The 11,797-nt window shown below is 32.6% G+C and overlaps 1 long non-coding RNA gene across 1 annotated transcript; it reads right to left on the bottom strand.

Annotated features, from left to right (window-relative positions):
- Positions 1 to 19: 19 nt before the first annotated feature.
- LOC148622795 (uncharacterized) lies at positions 20 to 11,797 on the bottom strand. The gene is made up of 3 exons (XR_015920694.1): positions 11,637 to 11,797; positions 3,719 to 3,894; positions 20 to 2,564 (listed from the first exon to the last, which is right to left on the bottom strand). It is a non-coding gene; the product is annotated as an uncharacterized LOC148622795 (long non-coding RNA).

The following is an 11,797-nucleotide window of genomic DNA, read 5'->3' as shown; positions in this document are numbered from 1 at the left end:
AAGAGAGATAACTCTAAAACAATGAAAAATACTTTAATTAACAATTCCACTTAAAATACAGATCCATTACCTAAATCTTCATAAAACATGAAGTTAAAAAAAAAAAACAGCGTATACAATAAACATTCAGCATTTGTGGTATCTACTGACCTACCACAATTTTACAATACCACAATTTTACAAACACAAAATATTTTTTATTGTCATTTTCATAGATATTTTCAAAACTTTTTATAAAATGGAGGCAACTGTATTGTATCTGAAAATTTGCCGTAGTCAATCTTGACACCTCTAAATCTTCAAATGTAACATAGACATTTCCTACTTAGTCTAGTAAATGGTAATTTGATAATATTAATATTACTTGAGAAAAAGTAAAAACATCAAATAAATATTGCTGCTGATTATTAGAACATATACACAAAGTATTTAGCACAGAGACTACACACACCTCATTGTGAGTACATATATAATACTGGCCAAAATATATCTGGGTAATACATCAATTTAAAGAAGTTTATAGCAATAATCATCCTTACAAAAAAGCATGAATGAACAGACTTTTTCAACACAAAATTACTTCTTATTATGACAATATTTTCTTACAAAATTTAAAATTGAAAACAATTTGCTAAGAAATATGTAGATACAGCATACATCAGTATTATAAGTAAGGTTTAACCTATCATAAAATACAATGGCAAGATATCAAACAATCAGATTACCTTGAAACCTACTGATAATCAAATGTAAGTATTCCAAAGTACATAAAAATGAGCCATGTGAGGTCTTTTGGCATCTGAAGTTTGCATGATTTTTCTGGACTACTGTTTGTAAACAGCAAGAAGATGATCTCCCCTGCATTTTATCAGGAGTATTGCTTATTTTTGCAGATACTTTGTGGGTCATTAAGAAACATATAATTTTTTTCTTCAAAGTCATGAATCTTTTTTTTATTACATCAGATTCTCAGATCAGATAAGAAAACTATCATGTCACCCTAAGTGTCCAAAAAACATTTTTGAGTAGTTTACACATAAATAAAGCACCTTAAGTAATAAATCACTTATGATAAATACATCAAGTAAAATAGGCATATCCATTAAAACATAATAAGCAAATTATTTTTCTCTTATATTAAACATGCCTTTAACTGACATTCAGATATTGGATTTCAAGTTATTTTTACCCATATCATTCCTATAAAAAACATAAAAAAATCATTATCTCTACCTAAACTCATTTGGCAACAATTTTAATGAATTGATAAGAGAGAGCAATGTTGTAGTTACACGTTAATTATCACCGGTATTCATAGCACACCAAAAGAAACACTATTCCATGTTCAATAGAAAGTATATTCATGAAGGTCAACATAGTTACAAATAAAAGCAGAAGTAAATTGTCAATACAATGGAAGGTAATAGGTTTATCTATCAATATAATTTGGTGTGTTTTTTGCAAGTTCACAATCTGTAAAAAAAAAATATGTCAGTTTAAGGTTAAATTGAATGAAAAAACAGGGTAGGTAGGAAAAAAGTTATTTTAAATTTTTAAAGTTATTTTCTATAGACACTTATGGCACGATTTCTAAAAAAATGATAGTTAAGCATTTTTTCTATTAAAAAAATACCCATAAAATGTGCTAGGGTAGACACAAAAAATAGGGTAGGTAGGGTAATTGTAAGCAGACATTTTTTATTGGCCTAAAAGAAAAATCAAATCTTAGGCTTAAAATGCACATTAAAAAATTGGTTTCTTTAAAACACTAGCTATGTAATAATAGCCTTTGATGTTAAATATTGGACATACAAGTATATGAAAATCAAGTATAAATACCAAAATATTTATCTATGATGTCTAGTTCCACACATATCTTGAGAGAAGGAGGTAGAGTAAATTGGTCATGTTCACGCACAAATTTTATCAAACTGACTAGTTGAACAGGGAGTTCAGTGTTTTGGAAGACATATTGCTAAAAAATAAATTGTTAGTTAAAAATACAGTTCAAAAACTTAAAGTTAATTGCACACAATCAAAACAAAATTAAATCAAAAGCAAAATATTGGAAAATGATGAAAGATGTATCTGCATTCTAAATAAGTAAAAACTCCATTTTATATTACATTTCACGACTTTGAATATAAACAATACTTCAGTTTTCATTGATGTTTCGATGTTTCTATAAAAAGGATTTATTACAATTGGTGCATCTAGTATAACAAATAAGTTATATTTTTTTTACTTTCAGATATGAAATAATATCATGACTGCATGACATCTCATGTTTGGAAATACATAAGCTAAGCATGTTACAGCAGAAGAAAAAAATTACCACATAAAGAACTTCTTAAACACAAAAACATACCATATGGGTAAAAAAACAAAATCTTTAGCATAAATGCATTTCCACAAACTGTTCTTTGTTCTTGAAAACTGGACCCCAGCATGGTTCCCACTGTGATCTCCTTAAACCCATTTGAGCTGGTGTTTGTCCTTGTTGACCTGGTGACCTTTGGGGTGGTGCTTGTCCATGGATTTCATTATCACCTTGCATATCATCCCTGATAAGGAAATATATCATTATATTACAAACTTTCCAAAGAATTCACATCAGCTAAAGCATTAAAAACTACATTTTCATAGTCCTCAGGATATCCCAATTTTAAAAAGTAACTTTATAATTATAGTATGATCAGGGATATCAATAAAAGCTGTCAACTGGCAGAACTGGACAGCTACTTGCTCATCTTTTGATAGCTTCTCTATTTTCAAAAATAGGTGAACACCTGCAAAATTTTCATCAGTTTACCTACTACTTAAAATACTACTGACATCCCTGATGATGACCTTGAACTTTGACCCACCGACCTCAAAATTAATATGTAGTTTCCCATGAGTATTTGATTGAAAATAAAGTTAATTTTAATGTCAGGCAGGAGTTTTAGAAGAATTTTACCATCTCCCACTTTCACAAAAAAGCAAATAAATGTAATAGCTTTCACAATGAAAATATGTCAAGGTTAAAAGATTAAAAGATTTTGATGTAAATCATGTTCCTGTAAAAATGAATAATGTATCTTTTAGTCACTTAACAATGTTCATAAAAATATCAACTATCCACAGAACACGTGTTTAAGGGTAAGCATTTAACACTGTCTTACAGGTGTTTTAGTTGAAATAAGTCTGTTACATCCTATGATACTTGCCCTGTGCAGGTCCACAGCAGCGCTAAGCTTGTCGTAAAAGACGACTAAATAGTGTTCAGAACCCTAGCCGGGGGCTAGGACGCTCTGCCCACAGAGCAACTGGGATGTGTGTCCCAGGTGGTGGAATGGGGTACCCCTGGCGGGTTACATGCTGGGGTTGTCAGGCTATAATATGGAAAACCTGACCGCAAACCGTAGTGGTGCACCATGTTGGGAAAGATGCCACGTTCCTCGCACGTTAAAGAACCCTAATGTGGTATTCTCCCGGAGTAGGAACCATAGGGCTCCGCCACAGGAGGCTAAATTGCCCAACCCTACCCATCTCTCCCTATTTCCAGTGGCAATCAAAATTTGTCGACCCCATTATCCTTGTGTCCCACCCCTTTTTTATTTCATCATCAATTCATGTTCATTTTATCATCAATTTCATGTTCATCGTCTGAATATAGCTGAAATATTGCTGCTCGGATGTTAAACCCCAAAAAACAAAACAAACCTACGATACTTACTGAGATGGCTGTTTCTGTTTAACTGCAGCTAAATCCTTCACCATTTTGCAATAAGTTGCTGATAAACTATTAAATTCTAAACCAGTATGAGATCAATGAAAAAAATGCACAAAGTAAAATGCCCTTCTTCCTTAGATGTGGATAGCTGATGAACAGAACCAGTGCTTCAACAATAGCTGAAAAATAAATCATTAACACATAAATTATACATCAGACATGTGAGGGGAGGAATGCCAAGACCACAACAATCCTAAACAGAAAACAGGTAAAAATGATGGGAAAAGAGAGACAAATGATTATGACTATACAACAACAGACAAATCAAATGTATATAAAACTGAGATATTAGAAAAAGTATTTCAGTTGTGGAAATACACAACACAGTAAAGTAAAGAATGAAATAAATAAAGAGATTTTCACATAAATATTCAGTTAAATGAGCAAAGAAATGATTGAATGTGCTTTTCTACTCAATTATGACATCACCTCTTCCCATTTTTTCTTCATTTATTGACCTGCTTCACAGATCAATTGCATCAAAATAGCAGGTTTATGCTATGCAGGGTAGAACTTGATATGACCACAGAAGCCAAAACCTTGATAGTTGGGACAAATATGGACTGAACATTAAGCTTGTTAGATTGTGATTTTAAAGTTTGACTCAGAATAAAAGATAAGATAACAAGCCTTTAATATTCCTTTTGTGGTATGATACTAGTTAACCTAGAAGTACATTGTGTTACAAAATCACAGAAATCAATATGCTTTAGCTTAATTGTATTAAGTGCATGTTTTTGGTCCCTAATTTCATAACAATTGTTGACCATAAGCACTAAAATTCAGTATAAACTTCCTTTTTATGGTTTGAACCTTAATTTTGTCAAGATCCATGACTGATATTCAATACATCACATGAAAACCAAGTACAGTACAGAAAGACATACCATGACTGATAACTGACATGGTGGCACACCTCTCTGTTAATGGCAACCCACAATTGTTTAATGGAAATAGATACTAGGTATGTCCAATTTTATTTTTTTAATTTTGAATGGTAGGTTATGTCCAAAACTTCCAAAAAGAATTTGTATGAAATCTGAAGAAAAAATAATGTTTATCAGTCATGGCATGTCTCTTTCTGTACTCTACAGAAGACGATGACAGCACTATATCATTATACAACTGCAAAGTTTTTGCTGTTGTAAAAAAACTTTTGTAATGGGATGCAACTGTTTTCATATGATATAATGCCAATTACCATATAATTATTGATAACAGTTTAATGATGACTAATGTGATACTTAAACATGTAGGTTTCTAACTTTCATGAGTTATAATTCTTTTGGAATATTTTTGCCATTTGATATTCACCATCTGTCAAGGTGAAAGTTTTAATGATGGTCCATCTATGACGCCACCAATGGTGTCGAAAGAACAATGTTAGAAACATCACTTTCAACTGATCGGATTTTATAGAAAATGATACTAAATCACATAACAACCAATCAAATCTGCAAAGTTTTCATGCCATTATTTAGATCACATTGTCAATGGTACAATATTGTAAATATCAAGCCATCCAAGAAGTAGATCAACCATAGAGAAATAAAATTGAGAAAGACAGTAAGAGTGAGTAATAGGGAGAGAGAAAGAGAAACAGTAAGTTAAAGTAATAGGAACACAGATGACAATAAAAGTGAGCAAGAGAGTGAAGAGAAAGTGAAGGTAAGAGTGCCAGGTGAGTCAGAGATAAATAGTGAGTCAGCAATTCCCCCAGTGTGGGAAACCATTTTTTCTCCAACTTGCCATTCTGGCTAGTGGAATATTGATCTTCCTAGCCAAATAGAAATTCAACTAGCCTAATTTTTTTTTGTTTTTTGTCTGTACTATCACCTGTTTTCTCTTGGATTTGACTATCTTCTACCTTTCTTTTTCTTTCTTCAACTATCTTTTCATCTGTTTCTAAATTTATCAAAAACTTTTCCATTTTTGAATATATTCCCTTCCGTTGAAGTTTTTCAAGTAGTTAAAGTACTCCATTTCTGAACTCATATTTTAAAAATAAAATTATATTTCAACAGATTCATCATTATGTAACAAGAAAATGTTTATCATTTGCTTCTTGTTCATTTTTATTTTGACAATAAACAACTAATTTGCAAAGTAACATTTCATAAATTACCCAGATCACTTCATTTGACTACTAATATGAGATCAGGACCGTTGCGTATGGTTTGGCACATCCTGTTCACCGGAAATTAAAATGGCAGATTGTAAACAATGCTTTACCAGTCAATAAAATTGTGCAAAATTTACTTCTTAAAATGTAGGGAACATGTTTTTAATGTATGATGTTAAGGGATGTTTAACTAAATAAGCTGTTGGCTGGTTAACTTTCCTTGGAACTTGCAAATCAAATGACCGTTGCCAAACTGACGAGTGTAAGCTAATTAGAACTTGCAAATTACACATCTACTCGTATTTGGCGAGCTGGCGAGCAGTGGTTTCCCACACTGTAATCTCCTAAAAGTTCTATCCTTTAGTCTGAGTTGTCCTGTCAAATCTTACGTATTTATTAATAAAAAAAAAAAAAAAGAACATCAGTATTTACTGTTAGTATAGCATAATCTACAATATCAGGCCCATACACAGGGGGTGCGAGGGGTTTGATTGCAACCATTTGACTATTTAAGGACAAGTCCACATAAAATTCAGACACTGCCAATAGTAAAGTGATTCATGATGTAGAAAAACCCACCGAACAAACAATACTTTTACAATCTACAGATGCTATTTATTTACAAAACAATATTTATTTCTGTATTCAGATCTGTATTTTTGAGAAAATATTAAATTTATCTCCCACTAAATTTAACCAAATCAAACAAAATCAAGAACAGTACACATAACTCAGGCAAAGTTCCAATTTCATGTACAATCTGTATAACTCTTTTCTCAAAAGAGCAACCATGAAATGAAAAACTAAGGCTGGTTATGTGATAAGAAACTGATTCTGAACAAGAAATTAAATTGAATTTGGTGGGTTTTTGACATACATGAATCACCTTCTGTCTGATTTTTATAAAGACTGATACTTCAGTCGACATTTTGTGTGAACTGTGTTAGTTCAATTCTAAATGCCCCAATGCACAATAAATTAAGCCTATTTTTCCTGTCATCTACAATCCACCTAAGGTTAAGAAATTTCTCAATTTTCATAATTTTCCATGGGACTTTGCCTCCTTGACCTGGCTAGGGGCCTATTCAGCCCCCAGCTTATTACATATCAGGCCTTTCATTAGTCCTTTGTACAAGCATGAATATGTAAGTGAAGATGAGATGGACATTAATACTAGTAAGGTAGTACTGTGCCACCCTAATTTTGGAGAGAACTACTGGAAAATGTTCATGGTAGTCCAATGGGCTATCTAAAATCATGTACATTTTGCCTTAATTTTCATAAGATCTAAGAACTGAACAATCATTACCATCTGCGGACAACCTGTTTTACCTCTGAAGTAGTCCTGTTAACCACCAAACAAATTGAGTTAGTGTTAAACTCTGAAGGTACAATTAAAAAGGAGTCTGAATTTCCTCTGACCCAGAAAGCCTCCTCTATTTTATTTGGATATTCCAACATTATGGGAACATATCAATATCCAAATAAAAAAGAAAAGGGTTGCTGCATCTGAAGATTTTTTTACTATTCCCACTGAGTTAACAATGGCCAAATCAGAAAATGATTTAAGTCACTGAATCCAAGGACTTAAATTATAGTGAGCACCGCAAAGCGGTCTGAGCTCTACGGTTATTACATGTACTTTCTAAATTTCCCTTAAGGTTCCTCAATATACTAACGAAAAAAAAAATCATGTCCTGGAAGTAGCAAAAAGTGACTGCCCCTACGGAAAAAATTCATCATTTCCTTCAATCAAACAAATAAAAAAATATAGGTTAAGATTACGTTACAGTAAAAATAAATTCATCTTATCTGATAGTTTTCAAGTCTGTTCCACTGTTGCTGTTGTCAAAAACCTAACCCGCCTTGGAAAAAAATATAACTCCGACTGTATTATCCAAATCGAAGCATAGCTTTTCTAAGATAGGAAAGGCAATTATTGTCTTGTTTGCAGCTGTCAGTTGCGCCTGAATTTTGTTTACGTCACATGATATGTGTAAATTATTCCCACCATCCATGGAGAATTGTAATATTTCCGGTATCTGTACAGATTGATTAGACTGGCCAGTCAAAAGACTGTTGCTAGAGATGCTCTTAAGGGTTAAGAATGTGAAGTATTGTAAAGTGCTCTAGAGTTATCGACCATTTTGAAAGCAATGGAAAGGGGAGTATGGGGTTGTGATTTGGAAGAATATTTTTTTTTTCAAGTTACTCATTCATTGAAAAAAAAAAAAAAAAAAAACATTATTCAACAAGACAGATTTTCAAATAAAAATATTGATTTCGCCTGCTGCTTAAATATAAATAAAAAATATTGCATTTGCAAAGCAAAAATTTTCTTTCGACACCCCCCCCCCCAACCAAGATGTCCATTATTATTTTTAAGAGTCTCGCACAGATGGCACATGTATGGTAAAGCTCATGGTGCTCGCTGATTTAGGCATTGCCTACTCCATACTATCTTATTCAATCCCATAACAGTGGGGCAGATCAAGAAATTCTGAAAAGGGATGGGGCACAGTGATTTCCTAAATTTCGATGATACGGAGGTCTCTTTTGGTTCAACCTACATGTGCAGTGCATGGATCCGGAAACGGTCAAAAAATGACGGTCATTGACCGACAACAATTTTCCAATATCAGACATAAAAAATTGTCAACCCTTATAAATTACAGTCTGCGTGGTTTTATTAGTGTATAACATCCTGTCTACCAGTATCCTAATTGTTTATTGGAAATTAACTGACAGGTGTGTGTCAATTTGTGCCGATGTGTAGCCACCTGTGACTGTGATTTACCTATAACTGATTAGTTGATTGCATAATTGAATTAACGGTACACATGCAGCCCCATTGAGTATACGAATTAATTGAAGTGACTCTGACAATTTTCATACATTTATTAGTTGATTAATTAAGAAAAAAAATTTACAAGTTCACCATTTTCCCGCTGATCTTTCAGAGGTAACGAAAGCACATGGAACTGAAACTACAAATCAGTCATAGTTTGTAATTATGAATTCGTCAACTGAATCGTTTTAACACAGAAGTCAACAGACCATTTAAATCAATATACAAAATGTGATTGCGATTTTGATTTTTCTTGTATAAAAAAATCAACATTTTTTTTCATCACTCTGAAGTTTTCGGCTGTTTGCCTATGTGATGAAAAAGTTCGATAGATATGATGTTTTGTTTACGTGTGTAACGTGTAATCCTGGGCGGTCAATGGATCCGTACCAAGTTATACTCCGATTCCTAGTAGAATTTATGGTTCACAAAAAGATATGACAAATGTTATCTGTAAGTCACGATGAGGAATAAAATATATCTTCTTTAACTATACAACTTGGGTCTTGCTTTACTTTACACATGAAAAGGGTGATTAACTATGAACTTATTCTAATCAACACATCAATCGTATTCCTATATATATTGGAAGTTTCCAATGGCTCTATCCAATGGCACTTTCAATATCAGTTATAGTATCCACTGGCACTATCAATCAAATCGTATAATGAACCCTTATATCACACAAATTACTAAGCACATATTTATAGAAAATTAGAAATAAAGCCTTGCCATGGGAAAACTATATACACAATACAACATAAATGACTGAACAAAATGCTAACAGCACAAATATAAACTAATGAACACATTCACTTTGACACTACTGTATGCACAACACAATATAAATCCAATGGATAGTTTCACTAAATTCCGAACCTTAGAATTAGATATAATTCTCTTTTATCTCATGGAATTCACTATTAAATCCAAAGGAATTACTTACACAGCACAATATAAAACAATCCGACACAACTAAATTTGTGAGGCTTGATCAACACACTGACACTGAATCGCTACTGATCTGACCTTTTATACTACCTGGCTAGATGACCAACACCCGGTTAAACACAACTCATGCATGTCAAAGGGTAGTCAGGATAGAAAGATTGGTCCATTTCACAAAATGGGTATGTGACTCTATTACCTTTAACTTGCCCCATAATCGGAGGAAAATAACTCTTGAAATATTAGGAACATACTTCGAAATACCGTTTCTTTCCCCATTGCAATAATTGACATAAACAAAACGGTAAACATACCAACAGGTAAATCTATTTTCGCCACACGTTAGAACGTCCATGTGTGGCCGAAACGAACTTGTTCACTTGCTCTGATATTTTGTAAAAGACAGAGTATGTAATGAAATATCACACTTTCCAATATTTATCTTAAAATAACTACATACAAAAGTTTTTTTTAAAGTTTATTTTCAGTCTGAGCATGTAATAGACTGACAAAAAACGTCTGCTGGCACAAGACCACAATTAATTTTCAAGTGCATTTCAATATACACATTTGAGCAGATTAAAAAAATTCCACGGGCACGAACTGAATAAAACTTCTATGGCCTAAAGATATGTACAAACAGGATTTTATATATAAATTGTAGAAAATTTTACTATCATTTTCTGAAATTAATACATATGACCCGGAGATGGGGTAAACATGACAAATAAACTGAGTTAAAAGTCCTAATTTTAACATTCTCCCAATGAACCAAATCACAACTTTTAGTCAGAATTGATTAATGAAAAAAAAATGTAATCTGTGTAATTTTGAACAGAAATACCATATTCTTCCTTGTGACAAGCAATTCGGAAAAAAATCTTTTTAAAGAATAATCTGATTATTCTTTAATCTTTAGCCATTTTTTTTTTTGACAAACCAGGAAACTAAACAGCCTTAAGAGACACAATATCACTGGCCTCTCAATATTACAATATGTCTATAGATGGACCTGTAATTAAAAAGTTTCTTATTGCTTTAATTATATGTCTCTAACTAATCCCTTTAGGAATTCGGCGCAGAATCCCTGAAGGAATTAGGGTACACTATACAGTTACATTGAGGCACACCAGTTACCCCTGTCAAATTTTGTAAAAGTTTAAAATTCTAAGTTGAAATTTGGTGGATATATTGTTTAAATGTAGTTAAGCATTTATACGTAGACAGATGTAATATATGCAATGGTAAACAGGTGTAATTTAAGTGAAGAATAATATCCGGAACATTTCAGTCCCCTGCTGTATTAGGTTCTCTCCTCAGCATCAGATGGCTGATTTTCAAAATACCTTATTTCGCACAAACTTTTGGAACTAAAATTGTGAAAGAATGAATCGAAAAGGGTCTTATTTTTTCCCCCTTTTTCCACCTACTCCATGCATGCTTTCATCCTGTGGTAGTGCCTAAGTGCTTGATATTTCATAAAACATAGTATTTGGCTGTTAGTTTTGGAAAGGCGCCCCTGATTTGTACTAAAATTCAATATTTTGCTCAGTATGTTACCATGGCTACTGGATTTTATAACAATAATCATTAAATTACTTATAAATGACTTGAACCTCCACACACCAAGGATTTCAAAAATATGCACTCTATGATCAAACACTATAGAAAATTCTGTGCGGACTGCCTCAAAAATTGAAAAAAGCTTTAATTCAACAAAATGAGACAAAATTTTCTGAAATGACCTAACCTTAGTCTTTGGTGTCTTTTAAAGATGATATTGTTGTTGAAATATTAAAATCGGATGTACAAAGACAACATTAATAGGGACGAAGTTGTGATATTTCGCGTTTTTTTCGTATTCGACATTGTCGGTGTCACGTTCCAGCTGTGAACTTAACGCACTTAACTGAAAAACAAAAAACAGCTGATTTAAGAATTACCTTGTGGCAAAACTGAATAGTTTTGTTAGTGGCAAAACTTGCAGGGAATAGATTGTTGATATTAACTGTCCTCATCCGTCCATTCAGTTCATGAAACTTAAAAAAAATCTTCTTTTCTAGCATCCACCTTGTCGTTCGCAATGTTTTGGAAAATACTATTC

Source organism: Perna viridis, chromosome 3 (genome assembly GCF_037379345.1).
Source record: "Perna viridis isolate PV_CMFRI_1.1 ecotype Kerala chromosome 3, ASM3737934v1, whole genome shotgun sequence".
Lineage (NCBI taxonomy): Eukaryota > Metazoa > Mollusca > Bivalvia > Mytilida > Mytilidae > Perna > Perna viridis.
This window is presented reverse-complemented; position numbering and strand designations above follow the sequence as displayed.